This window comes from Sus scrofa, chromosome 14 (genome assembly GCF_054392235.1).
Source record: "Sus scrofa isolate SSC_HxYL_T2T_F1_AM1 chromosome 14, Sscrofa_HxYL_maternal_Yorkshire_Landrace_v2.0, whole genome shotgun sequence".
NCBI lineage: Eukaryota > Metazoa > Chordata > Mammalia > Artiodactyla > Suidae > Sus > Sus scrofa.
This window is the reverse complement of record NC_139396.1, coordinates 108,077,031-108,100,193: the sequence shown is the minus strand read 5'-3', so window position 1 is coordinate 108,100,193 and position 23,163 is coordinate 108,077,031. Positions and strand designations below refer to the sequence as shown.

General features: G+C 40.0%; 1 long non-coding RNA gene across 3 annotated transcripts in view; it reads right to left on the bottom strand.

The window, feature by feature from the left end:
- Positions 1 to 23,163, bottom strand: part of LOC102160043 (uncharacterized) — a 730,195-nt gene that overhangs the window by 554,366 nt on the left and 152,666 nt on the right. For all 3 annotated transcript variants that reach the window (XR_014827486.1, XR_014827490.1, XR_014827485.1), the window contains one exon: positions 4,840 to 4,902. This is a non-coding gene — a long non-coding RNA (uncharacterized LOC102160043). The remainder of the gene's footprint in view (positions 1 to 4,839; positions 4,903 to 23,163) is intronic.

The following is a 23,163-nucleotide window of genomic DNA, read 5'->3' as shown; positions in this document are numbered from 1 at the left end:
CCCTGATGCCAAAATCAAATGTCACCTGTCAGAAAGACCCTCCCTGATGGCCTGACTTTTAAACTGCCCCTTTCCCTAGTCAATTTCTATTATATAACTTTCACTGTATTCATAACACTTATCAGTTCATGAAATCATCGGCTTTATATTCATACGTGTAACATTGAACATATATAAACATATATAACACATCTATAACATATAACATATACACATAAGCATATGTGTACTTGTATTTATTTGTGTAGTTATTTTTATCACCAAATTAGTCTGTGGATCATTGAAGGCAGGATTTCGGTTATTTTTCCACCATCTGCTCAACATCTAAAGCAGCTCCTGAAACAAGGTAAGCTCCCTATAAACATTTGTTGTCTGACTGGCTGACAAATAGAGTTAAAGAAAATGCAAAGTTGGTCATTTAACACCTAAACCTGAGGAAGGTACAATTTATATGATTATTTTATATTCAGAAGCTTGAATTTTCTAATTTTGTTCTTTCGTTGATAGAACTATTACAGCTTTGAAAAAGCACAAAATCATATTCTCTCTGGTAGTTACGACTCATGAAGAAAATCATGCATTTAAAGTGAAATTTACCCTGCATACACACATATTTATCCCAACCAGGTGCAAACCCTCACACGTACAGACACATTTAACATCCCTGAAAGCCAATTTTCCCCATCGAGCCGCGGTAACTATTTAAGAGAGGTACCAGCTCCTTAAACAAATAGAGCGTATAATCACTGATTCGCTCAACATTTATCACTCTTTGGCTGTGTGCTTCTCTAGCCCAGGATTCTTCTCCATATTCTTCTCCTACATTTGAAACAAATGCCCAGTTACGTTTACAGAAATACATCGTTAACAATTTTAAAAGGTTGAAACTCTACCCCATCCTTGTGTTACTGGAACTATGGTTTGCTAAATCCAATGAGGACCCATAAAGGAGAATTAGAGAGACAAAGGGGAAACAGTTGTGAGCAGAGACTTCTTTCTGCACATGATACACATCATCAGGCTCATAAGCTTGGGCAATCCTTGTATAACTCTGCCCAACACATCACTTTTGCCATGTGGGCTCTGGAGTCTTGCCTTTCACCCTAGTGACTGAGCAGTGCCAAACTCCACCTACACTGTTGAACTGGCCCTAAGGACCAACTGTTTACAGCAGCTATTAGCTTATGTATATGATAGCTGACCTTTAGTACCACTTACTTTCTAGAAGACATAAATGCACACACATAAACACACACACACAGGTGACGTTTCCACACAAATGCTTTAGGCCTTCCTCTGCCATGACTCCAGTGATAAAAGATTGCCACTCCTTTCACACCAGACTAGACTGAAGACAAACGCCACTAATCACACCAAAGCTGTAACTGGGCAGGAAGAAGCCAATAACTGGACTACCTCTATCAGCAGAAGTTTCAATATTCTTAAGACAGAACACTACCTTTTTCCTGAGCTTTCCCAGCATCAGCTAATTGCCTCATAGGAGTAACAATCCATTCAGGACAGTTAGATCCAAGGTTCTGAAACCAAGGCCTGGGACTACATTGTATAATCTCCCTTCTTTGCATTCCTTCCAATAGCCTTGGCAGCAGGGTGCATTTTCCAAAAATGCTCACAACAAGGTCTTCATCCCACCTGCTCTTCTTTTCTTACAATGCGATGTTGACACCTCTCTCATCATGAACTGAGTTCTACTTTCCCTCTGCTTGAACATGGACAGGCCTCTGTGACTGACTCCACAAACAGAAGGTGGCAAAAGTGATGCTGCATGAGGGGAGGATCACGGAAGGCAATGCAGCTGGTTCTGGTTTCTGGAACACTCACTCTGGGAATCCAGCCACCATGCTGTGAAGGAACCCAAGCAGTTTGTGGGAACCACATCAAGAAACCTCTGTAGGAGGGAACCAAGACCCCAGCCAGCAGCCCAGCTGAGCCCTCAGTCAACAGCCAGCAACAGCTTGCCAGCCACATGACTGTGCCACCTTGGAGGTGGAAACCTCAGCCCCAGAAGAGCCTCTCCAACTAATGGTGATTCAGTAGTAATGGGCCTCCCTCACAAAGCCCTACTCAATCAGGCTGCAAAGTCTTAAGTTAAATTGACTTATTGTTTTGAGCCACTGCATTTGTTACACATGGACAGTTACCCAAAACGGTCACTATCCCTTTCACTTCACGTACGTCCTCCCAATCACACAGCAGATGTGCTGCCTTCTTTGTCCCCGTCTCTGGACCTGACTCATGGATATTCTGACTTACTCACCTCACCCTGAATCAAAATATTTGTCCTTTCAGTGCATGAAACTTTCAGTACCTCTGCCCGCCTACTTTTGGCCACACCTGCCCTGCTTTTGAGGCAAGGTTAGCTCCACTCCCTTCTCAGGAAACCACCCTGGTCTAGTCACCTGTCCAAGGTGGCTGTCAGGTTTATATAAGAACTTGAAACTCAAGCCATCTGGAGAGACTAGAAGAGAGAGGGGACTCCAAAATTTGAGGGGCTGTGTAAGTTATAAATGTGGGGCAAACTGGGACTCAGAGCCAGTGTCCAGGAATGCGTCCAGGCCTGGTGCATCATATAGAGTCGAGATGTGACAACTTAAGCAGAGTTACAAGGATCAAGGATCAAATGAAGTGAGGAAACACCTGCAAAAGTTGGGGAGTCAGAGCAATATTCTACAAGTCCATGACTCCCAGTCACCATTGCTATTCCTGGAGATAATTATTAAGGTCACTCCTCACAGCATGTTATATCCAGTAAACTTATCCACAAAAGGAATGAAGTTAAATGGAAATCTGTTCTCAGAATCCCATCTGTGTCCTAGTACTCAAACTTTCTCTGCAAATGCTCACAGGCCATTATTTGCTGTGTGTGCATGCATGTGCGTGTGTGTGTGTGACAAATAATATCCTACATTTAGAGCCACCATTTGCTAGGTCGTGTACAAGATAATACACACTGTTCTATCATCTCCAAATCAGAGGCCACAATGTCAGATCTGGGTCCCACCGCTGACCAGCTGACCACCGTGTGACCTTAAGCAAGTTACTAAATATTGATAAACATCTGTATTTTAATTTACCAAATGGGATGATAATAATAGTACTCACTCTCAAAGGGTTTAAGATTAAATAAAATAACATTTATTTTATTATCAAGCACCTTTGGAGTGTGATTCATACATTTTGAATCCTCTCCTTCTTCCCGTGTGTAAAGTGTGGTGAGCCTGCCCAGAGCTGCCGAACCAAACCATCTGTCCTCATGCATTATTCAGAGCTTAACCATGGCATGTCCTGACTCCTGGGGCTGATCCAATTAGTCACTTATAGGCTGCAGATTTAGAGGTCTTGACACTATGCTAAGAACGCTCATGAGAAATTCTCACCTTTCCTATTTTCCCTGATAGCTACAATCTCATTTTGTCACCAAACAAAAACCATATTCTCCTCCTTGGCCATGTCTAAAGCAACTGTTTTGCCACTGAGCCTCTCAGAACATATCCCTAAAAAGCAATCCCACCTCAGAGTCAGGGCCTGATTCAACTTGATGACGAGACATTCTTAATGAGAGTCAGACAGCAAGGCCTTCAGAGAGTCTGGCCCAGTGGAAGCACAGCAGGAAACAGATTGGGTTAATCTTCTATGTGGCTCCTGATTTTCCAAGCTTTAAAGCATAGCAGAGCTGAAAATAGCTGATTTCTCTTCATATTTTCACAGTGGCATCCTCTTTAAACCAGCTCCTTTCCATAAACGTCTCATCTCAAGGGACAAATATAGTAAGTAAACCAGGGGACACTGTGGGACAATCTTGATCTTTTCTGCCTCTGAGTCCTGGAGCCGTTTTCTGCAGGTGTCGGAGTGGGACCATCCCACAGCAGTTCTCCCTTTCAGACAAAGTGCAAATGTGTCTAAAGAAAACTTCATAGAAAACTGGGCAGAGAAATGTGCTTTGTCCCTGGCAGCGTGCAGGACTCAAGCCTGTATCTTAATAAAGAATCTCTTTAACGCTGGCCTCACATAAGGATCCAAAGAACAGCCCAGAGGGAGCTGTGCATTCAGAGAAACTCTCCACAAAAGAAGAACCTGTCTTTCTGGAGAAACAGCAACGGCTTGTATTCTGAGGCCAATAGTGAGACTCTCCCATAGGGATGCTGCACAGGGCTGTGAAGACAACTGCCCTTTGATATGAGGTCTATCTGGATTGAAATCCCAGCTCCTTTGGGGAATGGCTGTGTGACCTCTGACCCTCAACACTGACATCAGCAGAATGGGGAGAACATCATCTGGACTCAAGATCCAGAGGAGGAATTGAGATGCCAAACCCTTAGAGAGGCAATAATGCTTATAAATATCCCCTCAGAAACTGAGCCAGAGTTTCAAGAAAATAACTGTGAAAAACAAGGACCCATGGGCTGGTAGGGTCTGCAAGGGGAAGGTGGTTGGTCTAAAAGCTCGGATGGCAGTTTCACCTATCCTACCAGTGAAGATTTGATGTGAGAAAGAGAAGATGAGGATTTGGATTTCTGGACCAAAATTAAAGATGACAAAATTGTAAGCTCTTAGGGGGGTTCCTGCTGTGGCTCAGCAGGTTACAAACCCGACTAGTATCCATGAGGATGTGGGTTCTATTCCTGGCCTCACTCAGTAGGTTAAGGATCATGCATTGCCGTGAGCTGTGGTGTAGGTTGAAGATGCAGCTCAGATCCCGAATTCCTCCAGTTGTGGCATAGGCTGACAGCTGCAGCTCCAATTTGACCCCTATCCTGGAAACTTCCATATGCCACGGGTGCAGCCCTAAAAAGAAGGAAAAAAAAAGTGAGTTCTTACCTTAGATGATAATTTTAAAGCCTGTATCCAGAGACCAGCTGATCTCAGAGAGAAGACTTTAAGCTGAAAAAGATGGGAAATAGCTAAAGTGAGCAGAGAATTTGGTCATGTACACACATACACACCATGACACGGATCAGATCTTTCCTCTGATGCAGTGGTACCCTTACCATACCTGTTGCTGAACTCAGAGCCTATACGTGATAGCCACAGCCCTTCTTTAAGGTTATTTTTCTAAAGCTCATGAACATGAAATTTTAACACAAAACTTCTTTAAACCCCAATGTTTACAGTTCTTTTTCCCTTTTCTCTGTGTCAGTCTAGAAAAATTAGTAATGAATAAACTTTGTGATAACCATTTTCGCTGCCACCTAGTGGCCAGACACCTTGTAGGTCCCCATCTCCACCTTAGAAAAGGAAGACCATCCGTGTAGCTTTAGTTCTCCAGGTGTTCCTCTGCTAATCTTTGAACTGTTTTAGTGTATAAGTAGTTGGGATTGTTGTTTTCAGTAATCCCACAGGGAAAAAAAATCCATCCTAAAAATCCAAGGGGATGGGGAGGTAAGTGTTCTAAACATTTACTGGTCTAAGACCACGAGACAAATGCCTAAATAAATCCATGTAACAAACTCCTACAGAAGAGAGAAGTATGACTTTAAACAATAATAGTAGCCAAAATTTATTCAAAGAAATAGCTGACTCAGGTAATAATATCTATCGCTTTTGACATCAAACAAAACACACAATGTATTAAGAGAAATTAAAATGGTGTGGAAAAGACGCTCATGAGCTATCCCTTCATCTTAATGGGAAGGAACTCAAGCTGGGAATAATCAGATGTAAGAGTCTGTTGTGCTGAAAAGCTACTAAAGTGGAGAGAGAAGTGGCCGAAGTAAAGGAAGTGATCACGAAGGCCTTAGACTTCCTTCTGACCACCAAGAAGGAAGGGTTAATGAGGTAGAAAATAAAGAATCTTAAGAGAAAATTACAATACTATATCATGGTAACAAAAAAGAATCATCTGGGCAAAGATGAAGGTTTGTACTAGATTTTAGAAGGCAGATTTCAGAAATTTAAGAGCAAAGGTAAGCAGGATTATGAGTAATGATACTTTGGTGAAGAAGATAATGCTCAACACTGTGATTGCATTTTGCATTTGTAAATAACCCTGATGAAAAAGAAAAGGTGGAGGACTCAATCCAATAGTCATGATGGGGGCCTCCAGTGGACAAGACAGAACAGAGGAGCAGCTTTGAGCTTGGCTCTCATGTTTGGACAGGGGTATTTGAGCCCCACCCCCACCACTTTATAGCAGGAATCTTGGTCCTGTTAACTAACCTTGCTACATTACAGTTGTCTCACATAAAAACGAAGATGTAACAGCATTTTTCTACGTGATTACTGTGATGGTTAAATAAGACAATATCTTTAAAGAGCCTGGCATCTAGTACAGCACAATGGATAGAAGCTATTGTTATCTTTAGGTGCCAGATTCCATTCTAGACAAAGAAAAAAAGATGAAGCTTGGTCCCTGCCCCCAAGCAACTGCTATTTTAAATACTTAAACGCAGTGGGTAATGGTTAGTATAATACAGCTATAGCTGCCTCAAACACTCCCAGGAATTAGATATGGAATAAGTGAATCATTTTGTCAGTCAACTAATCAGACTGTTATCTAAAGAAAGCATTAGATCTGCCCACCAAGCACTAACTAATTCAGATTGTAAAAGAACACACTTAAAAGATGGGAAGGAGGAACATAATCAAAGCTGATGAACAGAAACATGAAAAACGGACCAGTGTGAGTTGTAGGTACAAAATGCTAAGGCTCTCCATAAGGCTTTCTCAGTTACACTGACAGCCTGGAAACGTTCATGGAAGGGATAAACTTGGGACCAACTGTGGAATATGGATGAACACTGGAAAGCGACTTCCCTTATGTTGCATTTGCTTCTCACTCCTCCAAGAGCATGGTATTTGGACAAGGAAGAATAGGATTAAACCGCTATGAGAGAAGGAAAGCCCCAAATTCATTAGGACATTATGAAGGCACCTCCCCCCCCCCCCAGTGTTTTCGAGTCTCTTGGCCAACTCATTAGAGCTTCAAAGAGAATTTTCAAGTGGAATCAACAAGCTTCTGTCGGCGATCTTTGAGAAACAGATGTAAAATTGCAAATTTCTGGTAGACTGAAAATGGTGAAATGCTCTTCTCATTTTCAGGAAGCAGAATTCTGCAAACCACAGACAGTGGCCTTGGCAAAGACGGTGTGCTGTCATAAAAAGCACTAAGGAAAGGAAACCACAAAGAAGAAAAATATTCCAAAGAAGAAAAGATAAACCAATGGCCAGAGCAAGAATCCAAGCAACTGTGGCTCACATCTGTCACATGCCAAGTACTATTCCAGGTACCTTTCTATACATGATCTTATTTAATTTCTCAAAAGCCATTAGGTATCATTATGTGTACTTTTTACAGATGAGGGCACAGATATACAGAGAGAAGGATTAAAGAATGAGGAATCTGTGAACCATTTTAGAGCCAAAACTACACATTCAGGATTCTGCCCTTGGAAGATGAACACCAGGAATTCTGGAGTAATAGAAATATCTGAGGCGTGAAGTGTACCCAATGGAGAGAAACTACCCTTGTTGGGTCCAAGACAGTGTGACTCAGTGAGGTCCTATAGGGGGACACTGTGGCAGGTCCCTTTCCTGATATCTTTCCAACTAACCCTTTTTCTGAGAACAGCCACCCCACTCACAGAGATGAACCCTTGCAGTATTACGTGACACAGCTGACTGGACCCAATCTGGGCCAATAAATTTTCCTTTGCGGGAGCTTGGATTGGGGAGATATTAGTCAATCTCTGTGGTATACTTGAACAAGGAAATGATGAGAAACTAAACTGGACATGACAATATTTGGCCTTATTCATATACACAACAGAGAAAGGAAGGTGTAGATGACAAAGAGGCACAGAGATGAGACTTTGTAGCCCTTAAAACACAGAGAATAAACTGGTTCTTTCAGGTTGTTTCAGGTCCTGACTCCAGTCTCCCGTAAGTCTGTATATATTTCTGATTCCCAGTTACTCCTGTGATATTCATACAGATCCTTACAGATCTTGACCCGCAGTGCTTAAACTAGCCTGACTGAATTTGGTGAAATAGTAACCAACATGCCTGGTGTCCATCATCATGTATTGCTATAGCAGATATGCTCTCCTTCTGAAACCTGAGTATGCTACATGATGGAGAGTTTTATGCCATGTACCCAGCACATGGATCAAGAATTTTATCCCTATCACATGGGAGCAAATAAAGTCAAAAGAAAATTGATTGCACATCAAGAGATTTTAGAGACCTCAGTAAAACCAGAAGCAGGTAAAGACAGTGGTTATGTTTTCATTTTCTTTTTCTTTCTTAAGATCATAACTCTGTAAGGAAAAGGACTATGCAGCTACAAGATAGGAGAAGCTAACACAAGACTTGAGTCTTCCGACTCAAGGCTTTGCATGGCAGAATGGCTGAGTCATGGCAAAGGACAGAAGGAATTTTATAAGGACAGGGAAGGATGTGAGGCAGTAGACTTAAAAACAGGATCAACAATGATGATAGGCAGAATTGTCAAAGAAGATGAAAATTTCATCCAAAAATTATGTACCTGGAAACTAAGGTGGTGCAAGACTTAACACAGAAAGGATTCTCTGATAAAAACAATAGATAAGGAAGTTAAGATGAAAATATAGGAGTTCCCATCACGGCTCAGCAGAAATGAATCTGACTAGCATCCAGGAGGACGTAGGTTTGATTCCTGGCCTCACTCAGGAGGTTGAGGATTCAGCCATGCTGTGAGCTGTGGTGTAGGTTACAGACACAGCTTGGATCTGGCATTGCTGTGGCTGTGCTCCGATTTGACCCCTAGCCTCGGAACTTCCATATACCGTGGGTGTGGCCCTAAAATAAAAAAAGACCAAAAAAAAAAAAAAAAGAAAGAAAATATATTGTCATTTCAGAAAGCTACTGCTGCGAGAGAATCCACTTAAGTGTCCTTCTTTCCATTTCCTTGTAAAATATCCGTGACATTCTCTGTCAAATGGGGAAAAGTCTACATTAACATCAAAAATGAATGTATACTCTTTTTTTACAAAATTTGGAGAGAACTGAGTAGGCACCAGCAGCAAGACCAAGCCCAGGACCCCATCTTATAAGGGACATTGGGTCAAGAGAAGAGACTGGCTATGGCCTGAGCTCCTGGAGCCAACTCAGGGCTTATACTCTACCTATAACTAAAGAGGCAGGACATGACTGAGAAACCTCACAATGTGGGCTCACACTTCAGGCCATGATGCAGTGATAGCTTATTTCCTCTCATCTGAGAGATTTAAGGTGAAAATGTACAAACTATCCTGAGCCCCAGCCCCGCCTCTATTACTGCCAATATGATTACAAAAAGAGAGGTGCTTTTAGGGTCTTCACTCCAAATTGAAGAAAACTCTTTGTTACAGGAGTCCCCTTTGTGGCTCAGCAGAAACAAATCCAACTAGGAACTATGAGGTTGCAGGTTCAATCCCTAGCCCTGGCCTGGCACAGTGGGTTAAGGATCATGTGTTGCCGTGAGCTCTGGTGTAGGTCACAGACACAACTTGGATCTGCGGTTGCTGTGGCTGTGGCTGTGGCTGGCAGCTGTAGCTCCAATTCAACCCCTAGCCTAGGAATCTCCATATACCAAGGATACAGCCCTAAAAAGCAAAAAAAAAAAAAAAAATTTAAAAAAAAACTTTGTTATGAATCATAGTCCATATATGGAAATAATTTGACATGCTGAAAAGAGAGAAATAACAAGTTTTTTTCAACTGAAACTACAAACTTCAGCAGCACTGAGGAATCAGCATCACTCAACTCTGACTGGACCTGAGAATTAAGAATGTTCCTTTACCCAGAAATAAACCCAGACACCTATAGTCAATTAATCTTTGACAAAGGAGGCAAGAATGTAAAATGGCCAAAAAAAAAAAAAGGACAATCTCTTCAACATGTGGTGCTGGAAAAATTGGACAGCTGCATGTTAATCAATGAAATTGGAAAACACCCTCACACCATGCACAAAAATAAACTCAAAATGGCTTAAAGACTTACATATAAGATATGACACCATAAAACTCCCAGGAGCGAACATATGCAAATAGTCCCTGACACAAACTGTACCAATGTTTTCTTAGGTCAGTCTCCTAAGGCAATAGAAACGAAAACAAAAATAAACAAATGGGACCTTATCAGACTTACAAGCTTTTGCACAGCAAAGGACACCATAACAAAATGAAAAGACAGCCTATAGAATAGGAGAAAATATTTGCAAATGATGCAACCGACAAGGGCTTAATCTCCAAAATATGCAAACGACTTATAAACAACAACAAAAATCAAACAGCCCAACTGAAGAACGGACATAAGATCTAAAATAGACATTTCTCCAAAGAAGACATACAGATGGCCAGTAGGCACATGAAAAGATGCTCAATATTTAGAAAAACGAAAATTAAAACTACAATGAGGAGTTCCCATCATGGCTCAATGGTTAACGAACCCGACTAGCACCCATGGGGACATGGATTTGATCTTTGGCTTTGCTCAGTGGGTTAAGGATCTGGCGTTGCCATGAGCTGTAGTGTAGGTCACAAACGTAGCTCAGATCCCACATTGCTGTGGCTCTGGCGTAGGCCAGTGACTACAGCTCTGATTAGACTCCTAGTCTGGGAACCTCCATATGCCATCAGTGCAGCCCTAAAAAAAAAAAAAAAACTACAATGAGGTACCACCTTACACCAGTCAGAATGGCTTGTTAATAACTCTACAAATAACAAATGCCAGAGAGGGTATAGAGAAAAAGGAATACTCCTACCCTGCTGCTGGGAATATAAACTGGTATAACCACTATGGAAAACAGTATGGAGGTTCCTCAGAAAACTAACATATGACCTAGCATATGATCCAGCAACCCCACTCCTGGGCACATATCTGGACAAAACTAGAATTCAAAAATATACACGCATCCTATGTTCATTGCAGCACTATTCACAATAGCCAAGACATGGAAACCACCTAAATATCCATCAACAGATAAATGGATTAAGAAGACGTGGTATATATACATAATGGAATACTACTTAGCCACAAAAAAGAATGAAATAATGCCATTTGCGGCAACATGGATGCAACTAGAGATCCTCATACTAAGTGAAGTCAGGAAGAAAAAAACAAATACCATATGATATCATTTATATTTGAAACACAAAATGCAGCATGAATGAACCTATCTACAAAACAGAAACAGACTCATAGACATAGAGAACAGACTTGTGGCTGCTAAGGGAGAGGGGGGAAGGAGGGGGATGGACTTAGAGTTTGGAATTAGTAGATATGAACTATTACATTTAGAATGGGTAAACAGTAAGGTTCTATTATTTAGCACAGGGAACTATATCCAGTCTCCTAGGATAGACCATAATGGAAAATGATATTAAAAAAAAGAATACATACATATGTATGATTGGGTCACTTTGCTGTACAGCAGAAATTGGCACAACATTGTAAATTAACAATACTTTTTAAAAAATTAAAACATTAAGATAAAAAAGAAAATATGCAGACTATTTACCAAGAATTATGAAAACTTATCTGAAATAAATCTCTTGCCATTAAAAAAAAAGAATGTTCCTTTCATAATTACCCAACCCCAAATCCAGAATTTGGATGATTCAGTCTTTTTCCATTAGAGGAACAGCAGAAGCAAAATTTCAAAACAGCCTCTCAGAAAACTGGACCTCTGAGAACATTTGAGCAAACAGGAAGAAGCTTAAAATCATAATGAGATATTTCCATGGCATCTTCAAAAAGGAAGAGAATAAACTCGAATCCCACTATGAAGCAATTTAAATAAGTATTGGAAGTGGTGAAAAACAGAATTGAAGTTGCAGAAAAAAATCCATTAGTAAAATAGAAAACATACTTGAGATACATAAAGAAGTCAAAGAAATTAACACAATGGAAAAGAATATGAATAAATGTTTCTTATATCCACAGTCTACCTGACTCTTCTGGATGCTGGGAATATAAAAATGAAGAAGCCATTTTCATCTTCCCTCAAGGTAATCACAGCCAAATTTAGGAGGTAGAGAAATAAACAGTTAATTAATAGATATTATTAACTGATACCAGCTCACTACCCTAGAATTGCAAAAGTATATCTTTTCTTATAGTATCCACAGGTGCTATACAAAAAAATAACATAACAAGACAACAAGAATATTCTAATGCACTTAAAAACAAATTTTATATTTTTTATTCTCAGGACATATATTAATACATGCAAAGGCACAGAAACTAAGCATTAGTCTAAAATAAGATGAAAATGTTTCAACAGTCTGTTTTGGAGAAAAGGGCAAATTTTATAAAACTGTGTATTATAATCTGTGACATATAAACACAACTATATAAAGAGAGAAACATGCTTTCAATGTTTTCACCATTTCTAGTACTATGGTCCCATTAGGAGATTAACTACTGAACCAGTAAATGAACTACTGAAATAAAGAAAACCACAGGAAATTACAATATAAGTAAAAAAGACAATAGCAAATCTATTCAAGAAAAAAAAATTATTTTGAAATTATAAGAGGTTTCCCTTTTCTTATCCTGATTGCATAAGTAAGCCTTTTCCTGACCAAGGAATTTTATTATTATATATTTAAAAGAAGAAAGAAAGCGAAAAAAATAAAAGGGCTTGGAACAAAAAGACATCTTGAAAGTAAACAAAATATGAAATTGCTGTAATAAAAATTCAATATAGGAGTTATGGTTCTGGGTAAGATAAACTAAGCACAGTCCACCCTGGCTCTTCCACCAAATGCAGCTATAAAACCTGACAAAATGCATGGAGCAGTTATTTAACGAATCTGAAAAGTAAATAGCAGCAGGCAGATCTGGGAAGAAGAGCAGAATTTGAAATGCCACCAAACTGATGGTAAATTTACCATTTTTTCCCCTCTGGCATTCCATTAGCCCTCCCCACCCCACCCCCAAAAAAACAATCTGATATCCAAAATTGGGTGGGAGGGTATAGAAAGAGCTCCAGGGGAAGCCCTTTAGTTCCAGCTCAGTAAGCAGTAAAGGGGATTTCCAGCACTCTGTGGAAATTCCCCAGGATTGATTTTTCTGTTTCTTTTTTTTTTTCTTTTTTCCTTTTTTTTTTCCCATTGACTTGTGTTCCAGCCCCAAGCAATCTCCTGTGGCAGCAATAGGAGCCCACAGGAACCAGGGCTGAGAGGGGAAGCATGCTTTACAATCCATGGAGTTCTGGTCCCAAGAGGGTGATTCAAATCCCTATTGATTTTTTTTTCTCCCTCTGTCCTCCTGCTGCTTATCTCTGAAAGTGGAAGCAGTTGAAGCACATGCAGAGACTGGTAACTGAAGCCCTAGCTTTCTGGCCTAAGGATTAAGAAAAGGAGACTCACAGAACTAGAAAGTAATAGGAAATCGTAGAGAAAGGAGCTTAGGAAGAGAGACAACATCTACTTAATTTTTCAATGAATTCCTGGGCTTACCCCAAAGTTGTGCATGCATGGTTGTGATTTGATTAAATCAGTAAAAAATTTGACAACAGAACGAAAAAACAGATCCCCAGCTCTCAAACAGACCATACACATATAAGATAGCTTCAATTAACACGGTAAAAGCTCTGAAAACTGAATTAACTTTGGGTTTTTGTTTTGTTTTGCTTTGACTTTTTTTCTTGTTTATGATTTTTATTTTTCCATTATAGTTGATTTACAGTGTTCTGTCAATTTCCACTGTATAGCAAGAATATATATATTCTTTCTCTCACATTATCCTCCATCATGTTCCATCACAAATGACTGGATATAGTTCCCTGTGCTGCACAGCAGGATCTCACTGCTCATCCACTCCCAATGCAATAGTTTGCATCTACTAACCCCAGACTCCCAGTCCTCCCACTCCCTCCCATTCCCCCTTGGCAATCCCAAGTCTGTTCTCAGGTCCATGAGTTTCTTTTCTGCGGAAAGGTTCATTTGTGCCATATATTAGATTCCAGATATGTGATATCATATGATATTTGTCTTCCTCTTTCTGACTTACTTCACTTATTATGAGAGTCTCCAGTTCTATCCATGTTGCTGCAGATAGCATTATTTTTTAAATTATTTTTATTTTTTCCATTATAGTTGGTTTACAGTGTTCTGTCAATTTTCTACTACACAGCAAAGTGATCCAGTCACATACACACATACACACATACATTCTTTTTTTCTTTTTTTTTTCAAATGGTATTATTTTGCCCATTTTATGGCTGAGTAGTATTCCAGTGTGTGTGTGTGTGTGTGTGTGTGTGTGTGTGTGTGTGTGTGTGTACCACATGTTCCTAATCCATTCACTCATCTGTCGATGGACATGTAGGTTGTTTCCATGTTTTGGCTATTGTGAATAGTGCTGCAATGAACATATGGGTGCACGTGTATTTTTCAAGGAAAGTTTTGTCCAGATATATGCCCAAGAGTAGGATTGCTGGGCCATATGGTAGTTCTATGTATAGATTTTTAAGGTATCTCCATACTGTTCTCCATAGTGGCTGTACCAGCTTACATTCCCACCAGCAGTGCAGGAGGGTTCACTTCCCTCCACACCCTCTCCAGATTTGTTATTTGTGGACTTATTGATGATGGCCATTCTGACTGGTGTGAGGTGGTATCTCGTGGTAGTTTTGATTTGCATTTATTTAATAATTAGAGATGTTGAGCATTTTTTTCATGTGCTTGCTGGCCATCTGTATATCTTCCTTGGAGAAATGTCTATTCACAGCTTTTGCCCATTTTTCCATTGGGTTGTTGGGTTTTTTGCTGTTTAGTTGTATAAGTTGTTTGTAAATTTTAGAGATCAAGCCCTTGTCAGTTACATCATTTGAAAACTATTTTCTCACATTCCGTAGGTTGTCTTTTTTTTTTTTTTTTTTTTAGGGCCACACCTGAGGCATATGGAGGTTCCCAGGCTAGGGTCTAATCGGAGCTGTTGCCACCAGCCTATGCCAGAGCCGTAGCAACACCAGATCTGAGCCACGTCTGCAACCTACACCACAGGTCACAGCAATACCAGATTCTTAACCCACTGAGCGAGGCCAGGGATGGAACCCACAACCTCAAGGTTCCCAGTCAGATTCATTTCCTGCCACAATGGGAACTCCCAGGAGGTTGTCATTTTGTTTTTGTTTTTGATTTTATGGTTTCCTTTTCTATGCAAAAGCTTTTCAGTTTGATTAGGCCCATTGGTTTATTTTTGCTTTTGTTTCTGTTGCCTTGGGAGACTGACCTAAGAAAACATTTGTACAGTTGTTGTCAGAGAATGTTTTGCCTATGTTCTCTTCTAGGAGTTTTATGGTGTTTTGTCTTTAAGCCATTTTTGGTTAACTCTGAAACCACAGCCCACAGAAGGTGGGCAGAAATGTAGGTTGATTACCTGCTTAAACAAAAACTATGTTCTCCATGGGATTTTTTTTTTAAACCCCAGAACTTTGTAACATAATATTCAAATTTTCCAAGATAAAATCCAGAAATACTCAACATACAAAGAACCAGAAAAGTATAAATCCATAGGGGGAAAAAAATCAATGCATGCTAATGCCAAGAAATAACAAATGTTAAAATTATATGACCAGGAATTTGAAGCAGCTATTATTAAAATGTTCCAGGAGGCAATTGCTAATACTCATGAAACAAATTTTTTAAAAAAGTCACAGCAAGAAATAGAAGATATAAGGAATTAAATGGAAATCATAGAATTGAAAAATACAATCATGCAATTCAAAATAACACTAAATGTCTCAATATCATAATGGAGATAACAGGAAAGAAACAGCAAACCCAAGACAAACCAATAAAAATTATCTAGTGTGAACAATAGGGAGATAATAGATTGTAAAAATTATTATGTCATTAGAGTTCCAGAAGGAAAGGAGAAAGAGTATAAATCTGAAAAAAAATAGGAGTTCCCATTGTGGCTCAGCAGGTTAAGGACCCAACACTGTCTCCAGGATGCACGTTCAATCCCTGGCCTGTCTCGGTGGGTTAAGGATCCAGTGTTGCCACAAGCTGCGGTATAGGTCGCAGATGCAGCTCAGATTCTGAGATGCTGTGGTTGTGGTATAGGCCCACAGCTTAGGCTCCAATTTGACCCCTAACCTAGGAACTTCCATATGCCATAGATGTAAAAAAAAAAAAAAAAAAAAAAAAAAAGTTCAAAAAATCCTAAACGGGACAAGCCCAGAGAAATCCATGCCAAGATATAAAATTAAACTACTGAGGCCTAAAAGAATGAAAAAACCTTGAAAGCATCCAGAGACAAGCAATGTATTACTTACAGCAATGATTCAAGTGACTATGGGAATCATAGCCATAAGGTAAATTAGAAAACACTGATTTGAAAGACAATGAAAACACAGAATATCAAAATTTGTGGAATGCTGTACCTACAGATAAATTTTAATATTAATATTTATATTTAGGGGAGTTCCCTTCATGGCTCAATGGTAATGAACCTGACTAGTATCCATGAGGATGTGGGTTCGATCCCTGGCCTTGCTCAGTGGGTTAAGGATCTGGCATTGCTGTGAGCTGTGGTGTAGGTTGGCAGGTGTAGCTCAGATTCAGCCCCTAGCCTGAGAACTTCCATATGCCACAGGTATGGCCCTAAGAAAAAAGAAAAACATATATATATTAGAAAAGAGGTGTGGTAGTTATCAATGTATTACATCTCATCTACAAATTTACCCTTCAATGTATGTTCTCTGATAATAGAATTCATTTGAGCATTTTTCCTTTGAAGTTATCATAATTTTAAGCTTTGTAGTAGATTTAATGGAGAAAATTTCAGGAGGAAGTGGCCCTCCTGAGGTTTCCAGCTGCTGCACAGAGGAGGGAGGGGAATAGGGTCAAGGTGTGAGTGTGAGTACATCCAGTGGAGCTATGTACAAGCCACAGGCTCAGAATGTGTGATCATTTGGTGACCTTGCAGTCAGCCTGACGATAACATCTCCACCGTCCTCTTAACACAGGTAAGGTTTCCTGCCAGCAGCAGGGGCCACCCACCTGTACCAATGCCTGAAGACCTCCCATCCATATGGCCCCTGAAGGCTTCCTCTCCATGTAGGCATCCAAAGACCTCCCACCAGCCCCTGTGTGGCCCGCCTTTACCCCAGGAGATTACTACTGAGCTAGCTCCCTCTGCGGGCCCCACCTAGCTCATCTTTGCCCTCAAAAACTCCTACCCCCACCTCATACTCAATATTGGCTGTTGATTGCCTGCAAACCACCTGCATTCTAGAGCCTTGCCCTCTGGCTTCTCAATGACTACAGACCATTTACTGCCTGACTAAGCCAGTAAAACTTTTTTCTATCCACTGGACTAAATCATACATTCTCCAGTGAGGTTTGAATCCCTTCCAAAGTTTGCTTCCTTTGGAGTAGTGTGTTTGATGTAGCAGTAGCGCAAAATGAGCCTTATTTGAATAGAGTGATAGGTCATATGCAAGGGGAAGTCCTTCCTTTTATTTTAATAGTTGAGAAAAAATAGCAATATAAATCCAAAGCATACAGAAGGAAAGGAAATGATAAAGATAACTGAAATTAATAAAATCAAAAACAGAAATTCATTGAACTTCTTTCTTTGAGAAGTTCAGTAAAATTTATCAATCTCTAGTGAGACTCAACAGGAAATAAAAACAAGAAAATACCAATTGCCAGTATTAAGAATTTTAAAAAGGGGGCATCATTACATATCCCACAGGCCTGAGAAAATAGTAAGAAATTATAACTAATTTATGACAATAAATTCAATAACTTAATGAAATGAAAAAATTCCTTGAGAGACAACAAATACTAAAACATGCTAAAAAATAAATATATAAAAAAAGGCCTAATATCTACTGAAGAAATTGAATGTATAGTGATAAGCTTTTAAATGAAGAAACTTCCAGACCTATATAACTTCACTGGTAAATTTCACCAATTCTTTAAGGAATAAATAATACCAATTCTGGGCAAATACATTCAGAAAATAGAAGAGAATGAAACACTCATTTTACATGACCAGAATTATTCTGATACCAAAATCAAATAAATATCTTCCAAGTAAATAAAATTATATGCTAATATACTTCATAAATATATACCCCCAAATCCTCAAAAAGTATTAACAATATAATCTAGCAATACATAAAAGTTTAATGACTAAGTGGGGTTTATCTTGCAAGTGTAAAGTTGGTTAAGTATTAGAGAAATCATTACAAACCCACAACTAACATACTCAATGGTAAAAATAGGCCCTTATCTATTAAATAAATTGAATCAATAATGAATAATCTTCCAAGACAGAAGGCTCCAGGTGCAGATAGTTTCACTGGTGAATTTTACCAAACATTTAAGAGAGAATGATATCAATTCTCTACATCTCTTTCAGAAAATACAAGGGAAAGAAACACTTCCTGGAATTCTGTTGTGGCTCAGTGGTAATGAACCCAATTAGTATCCATGATGATGTAAGGATCCAATGTTGCTATGGTAGCTGTGGTGTAGGTCACAGATGTGGCTCGGATTCAACCCCTAGGCTGGAAACTTCCATATGCCACAGGCGAGGCCATAAAAAGAAAAAAAAAAAAAAGAAACACTTCCTAATTCATTTATGAGACCATTATATACCTTAATACCCAAACCAGACAAAGATGCTACAAGAAAACTACAGAGCAATATCTCTCATAAACATATATACAAAAATCCTCAATGAAATATTAGCAAATTGAATCCAACAATGTATAAAAAGAATAATACATCAAAATCAAGCGTTATTTACCCTAGGTATACAAAACTGGTTCCATATCTGAAAATCAATTAATGAAACCAATCACACAAACAGGCTAAAAATAATCACATGATTATATCAACAGGTGCGGGAAAACATGAAAGACAAAGTTAAGCACTCATTCATGATTAAAAAAAAAATTCCCAGTAAATTAGGAGTAAAGAGGAATTTCTTCAACTTAATAAAGACCATCTACAAAAAAAAAAAAAAACTACAGCTAATATCATACTCAATGGTGAGAAACTAGACACTTTTCCACCAAGATAAGGAACAAGGTAAAAATATCCCCTCTCACCACCTCAATTCAACATCATACCGAAAGTCCTAGCTAATGCAATAAGACAAGAAAGGGAAATAGAAAATATACTGATTGGGAAAGAAGAAATTAAATTGTCTTCATTTGCAGATGCCATAATTGTCTGTGTAGAAAATCTCAAAGAATCAACCAAAAATTCCTGGAACCAACAAGTGATTATAATAATTGCCACTCTTCAACTTCCATCTCTATTACCCATTATAATTTATTTTTCCCTTGGCTATCACCCCCATGGAATAACAGAAGCTTTAACTTTTCTGCTGATAGGGTCAACTACAAGATGCTGCATCACCTTGGTGCCTGCTGATTTCTGGACACAGGGAATCCAGAGGATCCAGACAGGCATCAATAGCATTTCGTTAGGGAGTTCCCACTGTAGTGCAGTGGGTTAAGAATTCAACTGTAGGAGTTCCCATCATAGTTCAGCAGTTAATGAAGCTGATTAGTATTCATGAGGATGCAGGTTCAATCCCTGGCTTCACTCAATTGGTTAAGGATCTAGTGTTGCTGTGAGCTGTGGTGTAGGTAACAGAGGCGGCTTGGATCCAGTGTTGCCATGGTTTTGGTGTAGGTGCGGCCCTAAGATAAAATAAAATAAAAAGAATCTGACTGTAGTAGTTTGGGCTACTGTAGAGGTGAGGTTTGATTCCCCAGCCTGACATAGTGGGTTAAGGATCCAGCATTGCTTCGGCTGCAGTGTAGGTCATAGCTGTGGCTCAGATTCAGTCCCTAGCCCGGGAACTTCTATATGCTACAGGTGTGGCCATAAAAAACAAACAAATAAGCAAACAAACAAAAAATAGCTTTTAGTTAAATCTAACCCTTGTGGGTGAGTATGTAACACTTTTGAAGACCAAGTCCTCTAACCCTGTAGAACTCAGAGTTGCATACAGGAAGCACACATTCCTCCAGCAAGTCATTGGCAATGAAATCAAGTAGGACCACTCCTGTTTCTACCCCTTGTTTCTCAGACTTATATATTGTTCCCACTGAGGATATAGCATTGCATTAAGTCTCTGCTTCAATATATGTGCTTCTTTCTGAATAACAATGCCCCCATCTATGCAGGGTATTCCTTTGAACTAGTGATTCAGCTGTGCCTTCAATAGGTCATTCCAAAATTCTACCAGGCTGGCAGCTTCTGGGTGGAGAGGAATCTAATACAATTGGTGAATCCCATAGTCATAGGTCTATTCCCACACTTCTTTGCTATAAATTTGGCTACCTTGTCAGATGTTATAGTGTATGGGATTCCATGGATAATGGTTCTGGCAGACATCCATAGGCTGAAAATGTGAACCCATAGCCAGACTAGGTATCCATTCCTGGAAAAGTAAAATGCTAGCTCTTCCAGAATAGAAGAGACAAATCTTGCCACCAAGTGACTTGATCTACTCAAGGAATAAAGCTCTCCCAGGTGTGGGAACATAGGTCCCTATTACTGGCAGATTGGACATTCAAAAGAAGAGGTAGCTAGAATGGCCATGTTAGAGTTACCATCATGGCTCAGCAGTAATGAACCCAACTGGGATCCATAAGGATGCAAGTTAGATTCCTGGCCTCATTCAGTGGGTTAAGGATCCAGCATTGCTGTAAGCTGTGGTTTAGTCACAGACTCTGCTCGGATCTGGCATTGCTGTGACCGTGGTGTGGGCAAGCAGCTGCAGCTTCTATTTGACCCCTAGCCTTAGAACTTCCATATACCACAGGTGCAGCCCTAAAAAAAGGTAAAAAAAATTAAATTAGGAGTTCCCATCATGGCACAATGGTTAACGAATCTGACTAGGAACCATGAGGTTGAGGGTTCGATCCCTGCCCTTGCTCAGTGGGTTATCGATCCGGCGTTGCCATGAGCTGTGGTGTAGGTCGCAGACGCAGCTCGGATCCTGCATTGCTGTGGCTCTGGCGTAGGCTGGCAGCTACAGCTCCGATTAGACCCCTAGCCTGGGAACCTCCATATGCCTCAGGAGCGGCCCAAGAAATGGCAAAAAGACACACACAAAAAAAATTAAATTAAATTAAATTAAAATTAAAAAATAAAAAAAATAGAATGGCCATGTTGAGTCTGACTCTAACGTTAGGGGCTTGTATAGCTCCATCTCTCTGCCACTGTGGCCACTTCCTTGTGTGTCCATTGCACAAGCACCATGGTGGCCACAAACAGTGCTGAGCTATGGGGGGAGCTGGATAAGGTCAGTCAATGGCAACTCAGACTCTTTCTCAAAATTCCCAAAAATGCTTGAGCATTTCCCTTTCCCTACTTGAACAAATAGCCATAGACCTTTTGGGAAGGATACAAGATTGAAGACAATTCCTATTCATAGTAGTGTTGCCCTGTCTTCCCCTGATGGTCTACTATCTCTTCAATAGATGCTCCAGGTCTGGAAATTGATGGAAGTCCAGAAACTTGACTGAGGCTGTTTATTCCAATGACCACCCTTAGCATCCTGCTTCTCCATTCTTACCTTCTGATTACAGAGGTTAAGCAGCACCCTCCTTGGCTGCCCAACTATTTTTGGCTTTAGAGATACCACGTTGTATTAACCACATCCCAAGTCCTCTTATCTCTCCCTCCAACCCTGCCTACCATTATATTAATTACAGATCCCTGCAATCCCACCCACTCAAACCCGCTTCTGATAGTTAAGCACCACCACCTGGCCTCTATGGCTCTGTGGGGTGGGGAAGGCTATCATCCCCATAGCTATTAATGAAGCTAAAATCCGACAGCCTCCCCAACTATTAGCCCCAGCCTGCAGAGGCGAGACATATCCAAACTTCTTAGTAAGTGCATTGCCAGTGACCTTAATGATTATGTGTCCCCTAAGGCCTTCTGATAGTACATAATCCTCTGGTGGTCTTTTAACCTCAGATAATATATCCATTTCAGTACACCCACTTCCTGATCCTTTTAATCCCTTCCTGTACCATCTGCCACAGAAATTGAGGCATTTCAACATCACTCAAAGTGGGCCAATGCTTTTTCCATACTTCTAAGAATCACCTTAACAGCAAATTCATGCCAACCCCTAGGTTTCTTCCAGGACAGTTAACTTTGTATCCCTTGTCCAATCTTATGCTCTGCCCCCTTTGAGCACATTCAGAACCTAGTCTCCCCCAGCCCCTGGCTAGGTCATGAAATTCTGGTAGGTGTAGATGATTTCCTTCTTTCTGAGTCTCAAAACACTCCCTGCTGGATTATGGTGCGATTCCATGCTAATTATAGGCCTGGGAAGCCTAAGAGGAAATGGATCAACTCCAGAGGGGCTAACTATTGCATGTAGGAGAAAAAGCTCTGTATTCCTATCCCACACTGGGGTAGTAGGTAGTAACTCTTAACCAAGAGTCCGGAGGCACTTCCACAAGTTCTGAAGATTTATAGAAAATCTTTGCAAACAATGCAACTGACAAGGGCTTAATCTCCAAAGTATATAAACAACTCATAACGCTCAACAAACAACCCAATCAAAAAACGGACAGAAGACCTAAATAGACATTTCTCCAAAGAAGACATACTGATGGCCAGTAAATACATGAAAAGATACCCAACATCACTAATTATTAGAGAGATGAAAATCAAAACTACAATGAAGTACCACCTCACGCTGGCCAGAATGGCCACAGTTAACGTCTTCAAATAACAAATGATGGAGAAGGTGTGGCAAAAAAGGGAACACTCCTACACTGTTGGTGGGAATGCAAATTAGTACAACCACTATGGAAAACAGTATGAAGGTTCCTCAGGAAACTAAATATAGAACTACCATATGATCCAGCAATCCCACTCCTGGGCATATATCTGGTCAAAACTAGAATTCAAAAAGATACATGAACACCTATGTTCACAGCAGCACTGTTCTCAATAGCCAAGACATAGAGGCATCCTAAATGTCCATTGACAGATGAATGGACTGGGAAGATGTGGTACATACATACAATGGAATACTACTCACCCATAAAAAAAGAATGAGTGAAGTCGGAAAGAGAAAGATGAATATCGCACGATATCACTTATATGTGGAATCTAAAGTATGGCACAAATGAACATACTTACAAAACAGAAACAGACTCACAGACTTGTGGTT